Below are 7,356 nucleotides of genomic sequence, written 5' to 3'. Positions count from 1 at the left end.
AGCCTAGCATGGCTCCTTCCCAGGCCCCTCCTTTTCCATCTGGCCTATGCTGAGGACTCAGAGAAGGAATTGCATTCCTGTGCTTTGATATTCAAAGGTTGCTCATCTTTCCATTACATCTTGCTACTTTTTTTTTTTTTTTTGGTCTTGTTAGGGCATATGGAGCTTTCCAGGCTAGGGGCTGAATCAGACCTGCAGCTTCTGGCCTACACCACAGCCACAGACAGCAACACAGGATCTGGGCCTCATCTGCGACCTACAGCACAACTCATGGCAACGGCGGACCCTTAACCCAGGGATTGAACTGGAGTCCTCCTGGATCCTAGTGGGGTTCGTTACCTCTGAGCCACAACAGGAATTCCCTTGTGGAATTGATATTGAATGAATAAACTTTCTCTAAACTGAACTCATGAGGGAGTGACGAGATACAGCATTATTCATTCATCCTATAAAATATAATTGACAATAGGCCTGAAGAAACCCTAGTCAGCACATTTTTACTCTGTGGGAAGGCGTACTTTAGAAGCCGAAAGTAAATCTGAGAGTTGCTTGGTAAATACAGAGTCGGACTAAGGGGACTTGGAAGATCTTAAGAGACTGTGTCCCTGAACCGTGGCACCCCATGAGTCATGCCTTCCCACATGGGGACAGCGGTCCTTGCCAAACAGGATCCTGCCTTGCCCAACACTGCCATCCATTTCCTGTCCTTGTGGGAGAAACACTGATGGTCCGTCCCCTCCCACACCCCCTTCTCCGTGCTCCTTATCAGTCCTAACGCCTCAGTCCTTTAGGCTGGACCTCACGTTACAGTGTCCGGGATTACAGAGTGTCCCTTATTGGTTACATTTTCCACTGTGGCTTCCCAGTGAGATTTCAGCCATAATTTCACATATCCTGCTAAAATAAACCACCCTAGATCCCAGTTCAAAACCTTCCACTGAGTTGCAAAGTCACTCATTGTTACTGGACCTCAGTTTCCTTATCTTTAAAAAATGAAATAAGGGACCTTTTTCATGTGTCCTACGGAGCTTTGAAACACAGACACTGAAGACTATGAAGTTGAGTGCCTCAGGAGTTGTGCTTTGACCTCTACAATTAAAGATCTTTTTTTTTTTTTTGCTTTTTAGGGCCGTAGTCATAGCATATGGAGATTCCCAGGCTAGGGGTTGAAATTGGAGCTGTAGCCACTGGCCTACCCCACAGCCACAGCAACGCAGGATCCCAGCCGTGTCTGCAACCTACACCACAGCTCACGGCAATGCTGGATCCTTAACCCACTGAGCAAGGCCAGGGATCGAACCCACATCCTCCTGGATACTAGTTGGGTTCATAACCCACTGAGCCACAGTGGGAACTCCCTCCAGTGTCTAGTTCTTAATCAGCTTTCAGGAGATATCTGTGATATGATAAATCATATGATGTTGCTCTATGACCATGGGATCAACAGAGACACCTCTCATTTTCCCAAGGAGCATGCTCGAGGAAAAACAGCTGGCTAGTTTTTGGGAAGCTATGGTAATTTTGCTTTGTTGGGTGTGTATTAACTTGAGACCATCGCTGAATGGTTTGGAAAAAAGAAGGAACTTCTGAAGCTATTTGGAAGGAGGGATGAAGAGGAGAGACCCGACAGTATGGTACCAAGAGAGGAAACTTTGGGAGGAAGAACAGGTCTAGCTAGTCAAATGGAGGGATCTAACGTAGTTTCGCATCATGGTCTGTGATGTAATCCTCTTCTCTATCTTCCCATGAAGCTTTCAGTAAAATCTCATTAGTCATATATATTGTTGAATAAGAATGTACTGGAAGGGAGTTCCCATTGTGGCTCAGTGGTTAACGAACCCAGCTAGTATCTGTGAGGACGCAGGTTTGATCCCTGGCCTTACTCAGTGGGTTAAGGATCTGGCGTTGCCATGAGCTGTGGTGTAGGTCGCAGACGCGGCTCGGATCCCGCGTTGCTGTGGCTCTGGCATAGGCCGGTGGCTACAGCTCTGATTCGACCCCTAGCCTGGGAGCTTCCACATGCTGCGGGAGCGGCCCTAGAAAAGGCAAAAAGACCAAAATAATAATAATAATAATAATAATAATAATAAAAAAAATAAAGAAAATGAGGTGACTTTATGACTCTATGGGCTCTTCCAGCCCTAATGTTCTATGATGTTATATATATATAAAATACAGAATGTTGCCAAGAAATTCAGATGCTGTAGGTTGGGGCGGGGCTTGGGAATTCCCATTTTAAAAAATTTCCCCAGATGATTATGATGCGTAGGTACATTTGGGCAGCATGGTACACATGCTCATCATGTCCTATAGTCAAATGTTTAATTACCCACAGGAAAAATCACCCTCCTCACCCATTTCTAGCATGCCACATCGCTCACAGAAGCAACTGGGTGTGTTCTGAAAATATAAACTCATATTAATATCATTCTAAGTAAAACGCTTTTACAAAAAAAAAAAAAAAAAAAAAAAAAAAAAAGGACTTCTGGTTGTGGTGCAGCAGAAACGAATCCAACTAGTGACCGTGAGGTTTCAGGACTGATCCCTGGCCTCGCTCAGTGGGTTAAGGATCTGGTGTTGCCATGAGCTGTGGTGTCAGTCGCAGATGTGGCTTGGATCCTGAGTTGCTGCCCCTGTGGCGTAGGCCGGCAGCTGTAGCTCCCATTCCATCTCTAACCTCGGAACTCCCATATGCCGCAGGTGGGGCCCTTAAAAAAAGCAAAAAAAAAAAAAAAAAGGTTACAAAAACAATGCTGTATCACTGAGGAAAGGATATAACAAAAGTGCTGGGACAATAGGACAGCCAAATGCAAAATAATAAAGTTGGACCACCCTACTTCATACCATATCAAAAAAACCCTCTTAAAATGGATCATAGACCTACATGTAGAAGCTATAAAATGCTTCAAAGACAAAATAGAAGTAAATCTTGTTGATGTTGTATTAGGTGATGGTGTTTTGGTTTTCTTTTAATTTATTTGTTTTGGTCTTTTTGTCTTTTCAGGGCGGCACCCACGGCATATGGAGGTTCTCAGGCTAGGGGTCGAATCGGAGATACAGCTGCTGGCCTTCACCACAGCCACAGCAACACGGAATCTGAGCCGTATCTGCGACCTACACCACAGCTCACCAGCAACTCATTAGGATCGCTAAAATAAAAAAGACATACCATAACTTGTGTTGCTGAGGATATGGAGAAACTAGAACCCTCATATACCACTAGTAGGAATTTAATGGTATAGCTACATTGGAAAATAGTTCGACAATCTTTAAGAAGTTAAACAGGAAGTCACCATATGGCTCAGGCATTCTATTCCCAGGTATGGACCCAAGGTAACCGAAACATACCTTCACATAAAAATTTGCACATAAATGTCCATGGCAGTATAACTTGCAATAACCAAAACGTGGAAGCAACACAAATATGCATCAATAATGAACTGTAAACAAAATGCAGTCTATCCGCAGAATGAAATATTATTCATCTATAGGAGAAATGAAGTACTGATCTACTTTACAACAGGCAAGAACCTTTAAAACGTTATGTTAAGTGAAAGAAGCCAGTCACAAAAGGCCACATGTTATATGATTCTATTTATATGAAACGTCCAGAATAGGCAAATTCAGAGACAGAAAGTAGGGGTTAGGAGTTCCCGTCGTGGCACAGTGGTTAACGAATCCGACTAGGAACCATGAGGTTGCGGGTTCGGTCCCCGCCCTTGCTCAGTGGGTTAAGGATCCGGCGTTGCCATGAGCTGTGGTGTAGGTCACAGATGCGGCTCGGATCCCGCGTTGCTGTGGCTCTGGCGTAGGCCGGCGGCTACAGCTCCAATTCGACCCCTAGCCTGGGAATCTCCATATGCTGCGGAAGCGGCCCAAGAAATAACAAAAAGACAAAAAAAAAAAAAAAAAAAGAAAAAAGAAAGTAGGGGTTAAAGGAAGGTTGTGGGGGGCATCGGCATTGGGACGAGATGGCTAATGGATAGTTTCTTTTGAGGGTGATGAAAAAGTTCTAAAATTAAGGTGGTGGTAATAGTTGTACAACTCTGTGACTTTACTAAAAACCACTTAATTATATACTTCAAAGGGCAAATTTTGTGGTATATGAATGATACGCAATAAAATTTTTTTTAGGTGTTCCCGTCATGGCTCAGTGGTTAACAAACCCGACTAGCCTCCATGAGGGCTTGGGTTCGATCCCTGGCCTTGCTCATTGGCTTAAGGATCTGGTGTTGCCGTGAGCTGTGGTGTAGGTCACAGGTGAGGCTCAGATCCTGCGTTGCTGTGGCTGTGGCGTAGGCCAGCGGCTACAGGTCCTATTTGACCCTTAGCCTGGGAACCTCCATATGCCGCCAGTGCGGCCCTAAAAGACAAAAAGATAAAAAAAAAAAAGGTTTATTTTAAAGTGTTGCATATGCAACATGAACATATAAACAATTCTTACACAAAAGGAAACATTTTATATTATGCATTTCATTGCTCAACTGACACACACACACACACACACACACACACACACACACACACACACTGTATTAGTCAGGACTTCTTTTGTAAGTGACAGAAATCCAGCTTAAACTGGTTCGAGAAAAGAATAGAATATATTGGCTCACAAAGTTGAAAATTACAGGGGTTGTTGGCTTTAGGCATAGCTAAGTCGTGAGGCTCGAATGATGTAATCCAAGAATCCTTTCTTTCTATCCTTCGGCTTTGCTTTCCTCTGTGTTAGCTTCATTTTTTGGCAGTCTCTCCCCGAGTGATGGTGAGATGGCCACAAGTATCTATGGGATTACAAACTAATTTAGTGGGGAAGGATTGTGCTTCCCTACAAAAATCCAGGATTAGACTTTGACTGTTGTGGCCTGGGTTATATGTGTGGCCAGGGAGGATATGGGCCCACCATTAGGGTAGGGGACAAGATATAGGACGTTACTGTTAATACTATAAATGTCAAAACTGGGCTATTTAAAACAAGCTGTCTTTGGGTGTTTTGCTTTTATTTTTGATTTGTTTTGCTGCGCCCATGGCATGTAGAAGTTTTTGAGCCAGGGATCAAACCTGCACCACAGCAGTGACCTGAGCCATTGCAGTGACAACACCAGATCCTTAACCTGCTGAGCCACCAGGAAACTCCAACAATTGAGTGTTTTAGAAAAGAAAGATGGATAGTTGGAACCAACATTAATTCACTTAAACAAATGGATCAAAACACCTATTTTAAAAAAATAGATAGCAAAAGTGGCAGATAAGAGTAATGCTTGGCATTTTGCTTTTTTTGTTTTTTGGGTTTTTTTGTTTTTGCTTTTTAGGGCTGCACCCATGGCATATGGAGGTTCCCAGGCTAGGGGTCAAATTAGAGCTGTAGCTGCCAGTCTACACCACAGCCACAGCAACGCAGCATCCCAGCCGTGTCTGCAACCTACACCACAGCTCACGGCAACGCTGGATCCTTAACCCACTGAGTAAGGCCAGGGATTGAATCTGTGTCCTCATCGATGCTGGTCAGATTTGTTAACCACTGAGCCACGAGGGGCATTTCCTGGGCATTTTGCATTTTGATTTTTGCAAAGCACTAGACAAGTCTTTCATGATATGTTTGTAAACAATGACTGGATAACTGAGCTAAGGTGGAGTCATGGTTCATTCATTGGCTGTTTCCAAAAAGGACCCCAAATAGGTCAATCTAGCGGTTCTTGGTGGGTCACAAAGGTCTGCTCTTAGTCTTGACCTGGTCGAACTGTTTATTAACTACTTATATACAGATACAGAAATCACACTCATTAGATGGAGGAGGTTACAGGACTAAGAGTAGTTTACATACTGGATAACAGAAGCAAGATTCAAAATAATTTTCTTTTTTTTGGCCATGTCTGTGGCATGTGGAAGTTCCTGAGCCAGGGATCAAACCTATGCCATAGTTACCCAAGCCACTGCCATTACAATGCCAGATCCTTATCTGGCTTCACTGCAAGAGAACTTCCGAAATAATTTTCTTTTAATTTTTCTTTCGGATAATTTCAAACATTCACAAATGTAGACATTACAGTATAATAAATCCCATCTACCAGTCAATCAACTTTGACACTTTTCAACTCATGCCCAATCTTTTTTTTTTTTTTTTTTTCTTTTTAGGGCTGCACCTGAGACATATCAAGGTTCCCATGCTAGGGGTTGAATTGGAGCTGTAGCTGCTGGCCTATCCCACAGCCGCAGCAGCACAGCATCCAAGCCGCACCTGTGACCTTCACCACAGCTCATGGCAATGTCAGATCCTTAACCCACTGAGTGAGGCCAGGGATCGAACCTGCAACCTCATGGTTACTAATCAGATTTGTTTCCTCTGAGCCACAACAGGAACTCCTCAACTCATGCCTAATCTTGATTCTCCTATTCCCCCATGCAAACTTCCCTTCTTTCATTTTGAAGCAAATTCCAGACACCTGTTTTTGTTTTTGTTTTTGTTTTTTTGGCTACACCCCAGGCATATGGAAATTCCTGGGCCAGGGATTGTATCTGAGCCAGAACTATGACCCACACCAGCCACAGTTGTAGCAACGCCAGATCCTTAACCCATTCTGCCAGGTGGAGATTGAACCTGTGCCTCGGCAGAGACCTGAGCCACTGTGGTCATATTCTTTTTTTTTTTTGCCATTTCTTGGGCTGTTCCTGTGGCATATGGAGGTTCCCAGGCTAGGGGTCGAATCGGAGCTGTAGCCACTGGCCTACGCCAGAGCCACAGCAACTCGGGATCCGAGCCGTGTCTGCAACCTACACCACAGCTCACAGCAACGCCGGATCGTTAACCCACTGAGCAAGGGCAGGGATCGAACCTGTGTCCTCATGGTTACTAGTCGGATTCGTTAACCACTGCGCCATGACGGAACTCCTGCGGTCAGATTCTTAACCTATTGCGCCACAGAAGGAACTCCTATCCTATTTTTAAGAACCAAACTCTAGGAGTTCGTGTCATGATGCAGTGGACACGAATTCTGCATTGCTGTGGCTGTGGCATAGGCTGGCAGCTGTAGCTCCGATTTGACCCCTAGCCTGGGAACCTCCATACGCCGGGTGTGTGGACCTAAAAAGCAAAAAAAAAAAAAAAGAACAAAACTCTAACACTATCACACCTAAAAAGAAAACCCAGCAGTTCCTTACTTAATATCATAAAATATCCATTTTTCAAATTTCCAATTGTCTCATGAATATTTAAGAAAAAATTTTTTTCAGTTTGTTTAAATTGGGATCCAAAGCCCATACACTGTGACTGGTTCATATGTTAAGTCTCCTTTATTCTACAAGTTGCCCCCCTGCCACTTTTTTCTTTGCAACTATTTGTTAACACACCAAAATAATCTT

The sequence above is a fragment of the Sus scrofa genome, chromosome 3 (genome assembly GCF_000003025.6).
Source record: "Sus scrofa isolate TJ Tabasco breed Duroc chromosome 3, Sscrofa11.1, whole genome shotgun sequence".
Taxonomy (NCBI): Eukaryota; Metazoa; Chordata; class Mammalia; order Artiodactyla; family Suidae; genus Sus; species Sus scrofa.
The sequence above is the reverse complement of the archived record's forward strand: the minus strand, read 5'-3'. Positions refer to the sequence as shown.